This window comes from Pteropus vampyrus, unplaced genomic scaffold (genome assembly GCF_000151845.1).
Source record: "Pteropus vampyrus isolate Shadow unplaced genomic scaffold, Pvam_2.0 Scaffold32, whole genome shotgun sequence".
NCBI classification, from domain to species: domain Eukaryota; kingdom Metazoa; phylum Chordata; class Mammalia; order Chiroptera; family Pteropodidae; genus Pteropus; species Pteropus vampyrus.
In genome coordinates, this window is record NW_011888813.1 from 918,600 (window position 1) to 929,529 (window position 10,930).

Genomic DNA, 10,930 nt, shown 5'->3' on the forward strand with positions numbered 1-10,930 from the left:
ACCTGGGCTGGGGAGGCAGCCTTCCGCGGGCGGACAGTTCTGCAGGAGCAGCTGGGTGTGTCAGCACAAACCCTGCCAATCCTGGCTAGTTTAGGGTGATTAATTTATTGGTTGTTTCGGCCACCAGCATGAAGTTATACACTATTTCTTACTCTTAGTTTGTCTTTACACTGCAAACTATGCCCACAGCTTCTGTCCTCACTTGTTAAGAATTGTGTGACTGGCTCCAAGTTGGGAGCGAGATTTTTAGCTTTAAAGGGGAGATTTAGAATCAGGGTTCAGACCCAAAGGACCTGAGAGAAAGTGTAGGATGCGAAGCCCGCCCTTCCTGTTTGCCATTCAGTTCAGGAAACAGACTGTACCAGTCGCGGGGTGGGCGGGGCGGGGAGAGGCCATCATGTGCCATGCTGGGGGCTCAGAGACAAGAGGACAGGCTTCCCTCATGAGCTCTCGGGCAGGAAATGAGGGTGTCTCTAAGAGCTGCAGTTGAGGAGATGGTTTGGTCAAGAGAAAGCTCTTGTGACCGCAATGCTCTTTCATTTGTCGATGTGACTGTGGGCACGTGACTAACCCCTCTCTTCTCAGTTTCCTCATTTGTAAAATGGGGACGATAACAGTACCTGGTTTTCAAGGTTATCAGGACGATTAAATGAGATAATGCCTCTAGAGCCCTCAGCTGAGGGACTGGCACTAAGCACTCAATCAGAGTAGCTGTCGTTCTGTACAAAGTGGTCAGGGGAACCCTGAGAGTGGCCACGGATCCTCCCACAGGGGGCCAGAGAAACCCACAAAGAAGCGTGGAGTATATTATGGAGAAGAGTTTGTTTGTTGGACAAAAGTGGGAAGTTTATTGCCAGCGAAAGAAGAGAGGTCAAATATATGGTGTGTTGGTGAAGAGCGAAAAGAGCACAGGTGTGTGTCCTGTAGGGAAGCAGAGGGGATGGAGGGAGGCAGTGGCTGTGCATGTGTTCATGTGTGTGTCTGCGTGTGCGTGTCAGAGGCTGGCTCTGAGTGGCCCTGGAAATGTTGGCTGGCTTTGTTTTTGAGGTTCCTAAGCAATGGGCAATGAAATCAGATATGTGTTTTGGAAAGTAGGTTCTGGAAGAAGTGTCCATTTGGGAGAGTGTCCAGGAGCCTCTGGCTGTTGTCCCCGGACTGGTCGCTAGAGGGAGGCCTGGGCTCAGAAGTGCACCATACTGCACGTTGCTGAGGGGCTGGTGAGAAGGGGCGCCACGGAGGCAGCCAAATCCCCTCTCATCGGCCCCTGAGACAGACTTGCGAGATTATGGACAAAGGCACTGGCAAGTTAGGAAAATAAAGCCCTTGATGTCCTGTGGGAACCTTGACCTCCAAGTGTATAACAAGTGACCTCTTCAACTCCATCCTAGCTCATCCTCTTCTCCCTATCCCTTCCTCTGACCCACACCAGGTGTGTGGACACCCCAGTCTCCACTGGCAAGTTTTCTCTAAACACCCACGAATAGCCACCACGGGCACAGGGGGACGTACACTGGTGGGAAGATGAACCTGAAGATGAGGACCCCACCGGCCCAGGGAGCAGGCTGGGCCATTGGGAAGAGAATTCTGGAGTCCTGGGTACTCAGAGCACAGTCTAGAAGGGGGTTGAGGGCTCTGGGTAGGCACTTCGCTTGGGCCTATGGACAAATTGCCTTGAGGGGAGGGACGAGGTTAAAAGAGAGACCTAAGGATGTGTCCTCTTTCACCCAGATCTTGAGGGAAAGGATCTTGCATTATTTCTGTCTTTACATGCAACATCCGGCATGAAGCCTAGCAGTTAGCGGGTTTTCAATAAGAGCCGTCTGAAAGAATGTGTTCCTCTCCAACTCCTGACTGGCTTCTCGTATGAGAGAGCCCAGTCACTTCTCCTTTGTTGAGGGCACTGTGGTTTTAAGAAAGACCCACGTTCTTTGATAAACTCCTGGAGAGATGGAGCCTAATTCCCGCCCTGGGCTGGACTTGCTTGCTTCTAAAGAATAAAATCAATGATCTCTGTGGTCTTATCCCATGTATGTGACCTCTGCCTTCCCTGTGGAGTTGGCACCCCATGTGACTTATCCACCTCTGGCATTTTCCTAATAGTCTCATTCTTCTGACTCTCCCCATGTCCCGAGAACTCTCTGTTAACTTGGTGCTTTGCACAGTGTTCTGCACATACCAGGCCCTTCCTCCTCAGGACAGACTGGGAATCGCGATGCTCCACACTTGTCATTTTGAGAATGAGGTTTTATTTTCTCTTTAGCAGGCCTTCTTTTTCCTAGCCTTTGAGGTACTGTTTTGTTAAATCAACAATGCCAATGGACCAAACCATCCTTACAGGAATATTGTATAAATGTGAAATCATCACTCTTTTTTTCACAAAGACTGTATCAGGAAGAATCATTTTATTGGTAAGAATGTGGTTGGATATGACTTAATGACCAGCAAGTGATAGCAGAGAGCCATTGAGAATAGAAAATCCTGTCATCTATTTTGATAGCTCAGTAATAAAATATATAAATATTTGATATGTCTGGCTATTTAAAAGTCTGATTACATTTATTTCCTATCATTAGGAACCTAGTGAAATACTTATACTTTTTCTTATGCTCTTTCTCTAATATTCATACTTCTTGCCCACTGACTCACTAGTTAATATTGTCACATCTCTAGTCTTGGACATTCCAATCTCCATTTCCTCATAGTTGATTAAAAAAACAGCTCGTCACAATTTAGTACTCCAGACTAGTAACCTTGTGGTCATCTTTGACTTTTCTGAATTAGGTGTCGACAAAGTCCCATCATTCTTTCATATGTCTCTCCCATCCAAGTGCTAACCAGGCCTGACCCTCCTTAGCTTCCGAGATCAGATAAGACTGGGCATGTTCAGGGTGGTGTGGCCGTAGACTCGTATGTCTCTTAGATTCACCCTTTCGTTTACTTTTTTAAGTTTTCTCAAGTAACACATGAACACAAATTACAGAATTATACAGAGTAAACAGCGAAAGTTCTCTATGGTCGTTTGTGTAAAGGCTACAAATTCTTCCCATCCCAATACATACGCCCTTTGCAATGTAACTTGGCCATTCATCTCATCAAGAGGTAGAGCCTACTTCCTCCTCCCTTGAACCTGGGCTGACCTTTGACTTGCTCTGACTAATAGAATGTGGCAGGCATGGTGTGGTGGAGTTCCAGAGCTTCAGCCTTCAGAGGTCTTGCTGCTTCTGCTTTCATCACCTTGGAATGCTGCCTAGGACACCACATAAGGAAGCCAGTCTAGCACACTGGAGTAAGAGGCCAGGTAGACTGAGGCAGCCCAGCCGGCAGCCATCGCCAATTGAATGCAGCTGCATCAGCGAGCTCTGGGGAACCAGGAGAGGAGTTACCTAGTCAACCTAGTCAGGAAGAATACTACTGTTTTCATTGTTTTAAGTCAGTAGTTTTAGGGTGGTTTGTTACGCAGTAAAGGATAACTGAAAGAGCCCCCATCACCCCTCTCTTGATCTCGCTCTTCTCAGACTTTTCCCCACACATTATAAATATCCATGTGTATATAACTACATGAAGGTAAAACACATAAGTGGGATCACACTTTATATACTGACGTATTTTCATGTGACTACATACGAATTACATAACTCTTTTTTTTTTTTTTTTAAAGCCTACAGCACCTGGTCTTCCTAGGTGGTCTTCCATCCGAGTACTACCCAGGCCCGACCCTGCTTAGCTTCTGAGATCAGATGAGATCGGGTGTGTTTAGGGTGGCATGGCCGTAGACTACATAACTCTTTTAAATCTCTACAGAGTACTTCATTGCGCAGATGTACCACGATTTACTGACCTATTCCTTGTTATTAGATATTTAGGCTATTTCCAGTTTTTCACTGCTACAAATAATGTTTCAACAAACATCCTGTGCCTTCAATGTCTCCCAGCTCTAATCCACACTGTCCACCACTGCCTGAGTTAAGGGAGGGGCAGAAACACATCAGTAGGGGCCTAGGGACCGTTAGTAAGCACCTGCAGGGTTTTAGCCTAACCCCTATCCTCTCAAGAAAACGAGAAGCATTTGTGCATCAGGACCACCATTGTTTCTCTCCTATTCTCCTGGGCATTATTAAAGGCTGGAGAACACAGACCAGGGAAATTTACATAAAAAGATGAAGATACGGCTGTGTTAGGAATGTTGGAAGAAACATATGGACCCCGGCAGGCTTCTACGTGGGCCTGTCACAGGGTTTGCATTCAAATAGCATTCTCAATTCCCTGGGGTGCTGTGCTGTCTGGGGGTGCTCTTGAAATCTACATGATTGGCCAAGGTGTTGCAGGAAAGGGGATAAGAGTGGGTGTCTGTGATGGGGAGGAGGGTGCAGGGAATGAGCTTTGCTTCTGCAGAAATTTCTGCCAGAAGTACGTATGTGTGCAATGTGGGGGCTGCTGACAGGATGCTATATGTGCCTGAGTGTGGATGTGACCAAACTCAGGGATATGCTGCTGTTAAATGAAGCGAGGCATTGTCATGGCAACACAGCTCTCTGCTTCCAGCCAGATGCCAAGCCCTTAAATTATATTTTTTCTGGCTGAAAGCGCCTCAATTGCTTCTGATCTCCAAAGCAATGGGACTGTGGGGGCACCAGATGCCTCACTCCCAATCTCCAATCTTTCCATAAAGCCCAGGAGGTGATAAGCAGGGGAGATATTACTGGAACACTAATGAATTTTGTTCGGGGGAGGGTCTGGGAGTAGCCTCTGGTGAAGGGGGTTGGGGAGAGCTATGGGCAGGCCCCACTCTATTATCTCCTGGTCCAGGGATTTGGGGTTGACATTCTCCAGCACTTCATTCTGGAAGGAAAATTGTACAATGAATACTGATAGAGACACTAATCATTTTCTCCACTAATCATTTTCTTTCTTTCTACCGTCTTTCCTTTGATTTTGAAGAGGAAAGTATCCTTGTCTTCCTGGTCACAGCTGAGTGGACCAGGGTAGACAAGAGACCCAAAGAATACCAAGCTGATTCTCTTCTAGCAATTTGGATTGGGGTTAATTACCTATACACAACCAACTTGGAAGGTCAGAGAATGAAGGTGCCACTTGGGGGCAGCCCTGTGTTAGAGAAATCAACAGAAGGGCTAAACTTAGAAGGAAGCAGATAGAGGGAAGCCAAGACCAGAGAGAGAGGGGAGGTGAGAGAGGGAAATATGGCAGTTGCTGTGGTCCTATTGTCTTTCCTGATTCTAGTTCACAGGGAGGCTGGATGCACGTCCTTCTTTGGTTGTTTTTTGTAATTTGATAGGTTTCTGTCTTGTAATGGAATGATCCCTGGTTACCAAGGCATGAGGAGTACTTGGATGGGGTTTGGCTGATGATGCTGAAAGTGCCTTTTCTAGCCACATTCCCACTCAGGATATGCTGTGAATCCCTCAGAAAAAGCTGCTTGGACATGCCTATATGCAAAATGATGCGGCTACCTTTCTGCGATTATTTGCAAAGGACTTTTGTGATGTGCAATGCCACATTGAGTATGACAGAAAATGTTCTTCAATTATTCAACAATGTTTTATTGAGCAGTTACTTTGTACCAAGCTGTATTCTAAGTATCAAGGAAATATCAGTGAACAAGACAGAAAAAAGCCTGCCCTCAGGGAGTGTATTCTTCGGAGGATAATAGAGTGAACAAGAGATATAACAGCAGACATTGCTAAGAGCTTTGAACAAAATAGTGAATCTCTCAGTGTGAGTCATGCAGAATCATAAACTATTAAGGTTTGAAAAAGTCTTCAAAACTTTCCAGATGCTTTTATTCCCACAAGACCAATGAAACAATAGAGATAATAAATGGCGTGAAGCTAACTCTAGCTCATTCCTTGTCAGCTTTTATGTCACTCACTTCCTATGGAAAGCCTTCCCTGCCAGCTCTGGGTTAAGTGCCCCTCCCATCACACCTTGTACTTGGCCCATCATAGCCTTACTTTACTGCCTGTTTATGTAGGTGTTTTCCCCACTCACTGTAACACCTGCCCTGCAGGCAGAAACAATGCCTGTCACATTCACACAACACAGTGACTCACACTTGATAGATGCTCCATAGTCGCTGGATGAATAAATAACAAGAGCTGTTGCTTGACAGGCAGCATGAGGCAATTCACCCCTGTAGGCAATTCTTCCACCATGTGACCCCTCCAAAGGCAGAAGCGGTTGGTTAATGACACAGGCATGGCATGATTGTCTTCAGTGATGAGAAAAATCTTCCACAGCCAGAAACCCAGGAGAGATGGTTTGTTCACTCTTTCCTAGCTGTTGAGACTGGAGCCTTGGTGTTGAGTACCTTTTAAAATTAAGCAGCAAAGTCTGTGGGGCCTGGACGTGGTGGCTCTCAGGAAGTGCTTGATTACTGCTGATGGGAACAAGGGAAGCAGCCAGCCAATGACTGGGCACACACGCAGGCCTAATCTCACTTTGGGGTCAGACAGTTACCACCTAACAAAAGGGAACACACAGTGCACCCAGGAAATGTACATATGTACAAACACCCACCAGTGTGCTGAAAACTGATTTTACCTCTCCTCTCTCTTGCCCTTACCACAGAGCTAACAGAAATAATAAATCCTAGGGCCATATGGACTTCAATGCTATCTGCCTAGCCACGTCCCTATAACAGTGATTCTTCTCAGGGAACTGTGGCCATCACAAACTGGTTCAGCCTTAAGGTTGACCATTTATTGCCCTAGCAACCAGAGCCCACAGTTGGTATATTCATGGTGGAGGTAAAACAGGGTTTCTAGACACAGCAAGCTACCTGAGCTTAGGACACGCAAAGACATGATGGAGACTGATTCTGTTGCCTGGATAGGTATAATCACACATTCCGTAGCCAGCCCCTGGAGAAGTCAACCCAGAAACCACAACCTGAGCCTTTGCAGTAGCTGCTGAACCGGCTACTTTCTGTATCATTTAATACAGTACCAGATCTTATTTACAATAGAAAACTTCCAGAGAATTTGAAGGAAGATAAAATTTCCTCCATTTGTTTTATTACTGCATGATTCTTTATAGGATTTGCTGTGTATAATTTAAAAAATTTACATAAGTAACACATAAATATGTTCTTATAAAAAAAACAAAAAAAAAAAAAACAAAAGAAAAAAAAATCCCTCCCATTCTCTCTTCCCCACTATTATATTTGGATGTATCTTTTCCTCTGTGTATTTACAAACATATATGTACATATACAGATAACAGTCTTATTTAGTTTTTACATTAGTGTGTTATATATATACAATAGTTTTACATAGTAGTTTTTACACCATACATATAGTTTTACAGTTTCTTGTCTTTCAATAACCAATATATCCTGAGCCCTTTTCATGTCACTGCATTCTTGTAAAGGGCTGCATAGTTATTAATATGACAGTATGTATGGACCATAACTCAATGAGCTCTTTCCCTACTGATTAACATTTGGGTTGTATCCAGTTCTCCACTATTATGAACAACACTGTAATAAACATCTTTTTACACATATCATTGTGTCCCTGTTTACGGGATATCTAGAAGTACAATTGCTGGGCCAAAATTTGGCTAAACACTGATAATATAATAGCTTTATCAATTTACATTCTCACAGTAGTAAGTGCCCATTTTCACACATCCCAATACTGGATATTCATTCATTCAACAAAAACATATTGAGCAACTACTATGTGCCAGGCACTGTTCTGGAAACCAGGGCACGCCTTGTGGCACTCACAGTCTAGTGAGTAAAACAATTAACAATTATTTTTCATTTATGTTTTTTTAAAAAAGCATTATTTCCTTAGTAAATTATGTAGAGTTTTGTCATAAACGCTTTAAAAAAATAGACCATGGTAAAGAAAATTAGGAATGCCAGTGAGATTGAGATTTGGAATAGAGTAGTCAAGGAAGGCCTTACCCGGGAGATATTTGAGCTTTCTTTGAAGGAAGCGAGAGTGTGAATTTTGAGGAAAGTTCTAGGTAAGGGAAACCAAACAGTCCAGTGCCAAGGCTTGGAGTGGGTGTGTACTTGGTCTACTCAGAGGTGCGGCAAAGATGCCAGTGTAGCTTGTACAGAGTTGGTCAGAGCGATAAGGAATTTTCATTCAAAAGGCTAATCAGCTCTCTGTTCTGTTTCTGTAAATATGCTTGCTGCATGGGCTGGGCTGTACCCAAAATTGACTAAAGACTCACCTTTCCTTTGCTTGTTCTAAGCAACAAATGTAACTGTGTAACTGTTTGTACCCCCTAGCAACTCCCCTGCTTTCTAACAATTTGTAACTCACTATGTAGCCCATAGTAACTCCCACCCTTGTAATGCAATGTAACTACCTGCTACCATAGCAACTCCTGCCTCTTTGTAGCAGCCTGAGTTCAAATTACCCAATCAGGCAGTGCCAAAAAGGGTCTCTATAAAGAATGTTGCAACTGAGCTCTTGGCCCAGATCGTCAGAACCCTAGCTCCTCTGGGACCGCCGGCATAATAAATCTGAGTTTTCCAACTCTCCGGATACTGCTTGGTTTCTTGCCAGTCTGATTTTGGATCTTTTCTGTAACATTTCTGGAGGCCCCAGCGAGATTCCAACCATGCTGGCCATTTTAGCTGCCAAACTGGTGGCTCCGCCAAGCTAGGGCGGAGGGGCTCCGAGACGAACAAGGAAGAGCGCCACCTGATGAGTATTCCGGGTTCTCTTTCGGACCAGCGCCCCGACTCCCGGGACGGCTGAGCCCCCAACTGGACTCATAGGAGGGATGGCCCAACTCACCAGGAATGACCACAGGATAAGGTAAGGTCCCAGGATCAGCCCGCAGTCAGGTCCCGTCTCCGGATGGAAAAGGAGCTTGATCACCTCCTAGTCTTCAGTAAGAAGACATTGGTCAGGGTCTTCCCAATGGGAAAAGACATTGGGATCTCCAAAACGGGGGTGGAGACATCAGGGTCTCCCCAGTGAGGGAGATGTCAAGTTTGGGCTAGGGCCTTCCAAAAAAGGGGAAGGCAATGTTTTAACCTGATGTATGAATGAGTGAATGAGTGAGTGGCTTTGTCGACTTGATCGGTCAGGTATGAGCTTTTGGCTCCCTGGCTGGGCACCTTTAAAGTCCCCTAAAGGCTATGGAGTCCATGTGCGCTCATTCTGCGGTTCCGTGGTTATGGCATAAGGTCCAGGGCAGCAATGAACTAGTGTTTGATCGTAAGTCACAAAGCTGAGTCCGCTACGGCTAAGCATCACCTAGCCTCTTTCGGACATGGCCAGATGAGCATTTGAATGGTCTCCTCTTTGGAAAGCATAGCCACCCTTGTTTGTCTTTGTGTCACTGTCACAAGGTGGAATGTGTTTGATTAACACTAGGCAGAAGGAGACCCAACTACCCTCCAGAGATTGACCAAGTGTCCTCCACAAGTTAAGAGGAGCGACTGTTTACTCTCCACAGGACAGGTTAAGGAATGGTGGGAGTTGCATGAAAGAGAGTGATTGCTGAATGACTGAGATGCGGCCTTGCCACGAAGCAAGAGATGAGCCCCAATCCAAGGTTCCGTGGTGAATCTCATATGGCTTAAGGTGGTATCACTGGATCTCCGTGAGGAGTCTACTCTAGTGATCCAGGTTGGGGGTTTATACTACCAATGCTGAGAGGTGCCTGAAATGTCACCCCGAGGGGTGTGGCCGGAGACGGGATAAGTGAGTGACGATCCCTCCAAAATTTCCCTGACCCTGTCCCCTAACCCTCCGTGTGGCGTGACTGTTGTCTGTTGCGGGAGGAGTTGGGGGTACATAGGGAACGCCATGATGGTCAAGAACTTCGAGGTAAGAGATAAAATGGCCTTTTTGACATAAGGGCCCTCTGTCAAATTATTTTCTTGAAAATTTTAAGGTCTATTTTCCTCCTCCACTAGGGAATTCCTTAAGGCAGATGTGGGGTGAAGTTCCTCTAAGTCAACAGTCTTAAATTGTATGTTGAAAAATTTTAAGAAAGGTTTCTCAGAAGATTATGGGGTCAAGCTGACCCCGGGAAAGCGCCTTACTCTTTGTGAGCTTGAATGGCCTGCCTTTGGGATAGGATAGCCCTCGGAAGGGACCCTAGACCTCCCCACTGTGAGAGCTGTGTACTGGGTAGTGACAAGGACCCCTGGACATCCAGACTAGCTTCTGTACATAGACTCATGGTTGCAAATCACTACTATAGTGCCCCCTTGAGTCCAGTTCTGCACGAATAGGCAGGGACAGAGTAAAGTACTTGTGGCCCGACTGACTCAGGGAAAGGACAAGGAAGAGCCAGCAAAAATCATCCACTGAGTAGATCCCGAGGAAGAACCTATTTTCCCACTGCCGTACATCCCAGCAGTTCTACCAGCTAGCCACTCTACCCGCGATGGCCAACCAGCCCTCCACCATCAGTGCCTTCGCCGCCCCAACAGCCTGAGCAACCACCAAGCACGAGTCCATGGTGCCTTTGCTCAGCCACGCAACCAGCTCAGGAATCTACGGCCCTTCAGATGCCCCTCCGAGAAGCACGAGGTCCTTTTGAGATTGGAGAAGATGGCACACTCTAGCTGGACTGCCCTGTCCTCTACTATCAGCCATTCAGCACAAACAACTGTTAGCAGCACACCCCACCCTATTCAGAGAAACCCTAGGCGATGATTGATCTGCTTGAGTCCATCTTCCAAACTCATCAGCCTACCTGGGATGACTTCTATCAACTCCTCCTAACTCTCTTCAACACTGAAGAACGATGCTGGATTCTGTCAGGAACGCGAGAATGGCTTCAAGGTCAAACACCAGATGGTGTACTAGACCCTGCAGCATGGGCCTCAGGGGCTGCAACTGACACCAGGCCCAAATGGGACTTCAACGTACCACACAGAAGAGAGTCTTTCAACAGGTACTGGTAGGCCATACTGCAAGGGGTGAAAGTT

At 46.0% G+C, this 10,930-nt stretch overlaps 1 non-coding gene across 1 annotated transcript; it reads right to left on the minus strand.

The window, feature by feature from the left end:
• Positions 1-3,656: 3,656 nt before the first annotated feature.
• LOC111737894 lies at positions 3,657-3,775 on the minus strand. The gene has a single exon (XR_002779618.1). It is a non-coding gene; the product is annotated as a 5S ribosomal RNA (ribosomal RNA).
• Positions 3,776-10,930: the final 7,155 nt, after the last annotated feature.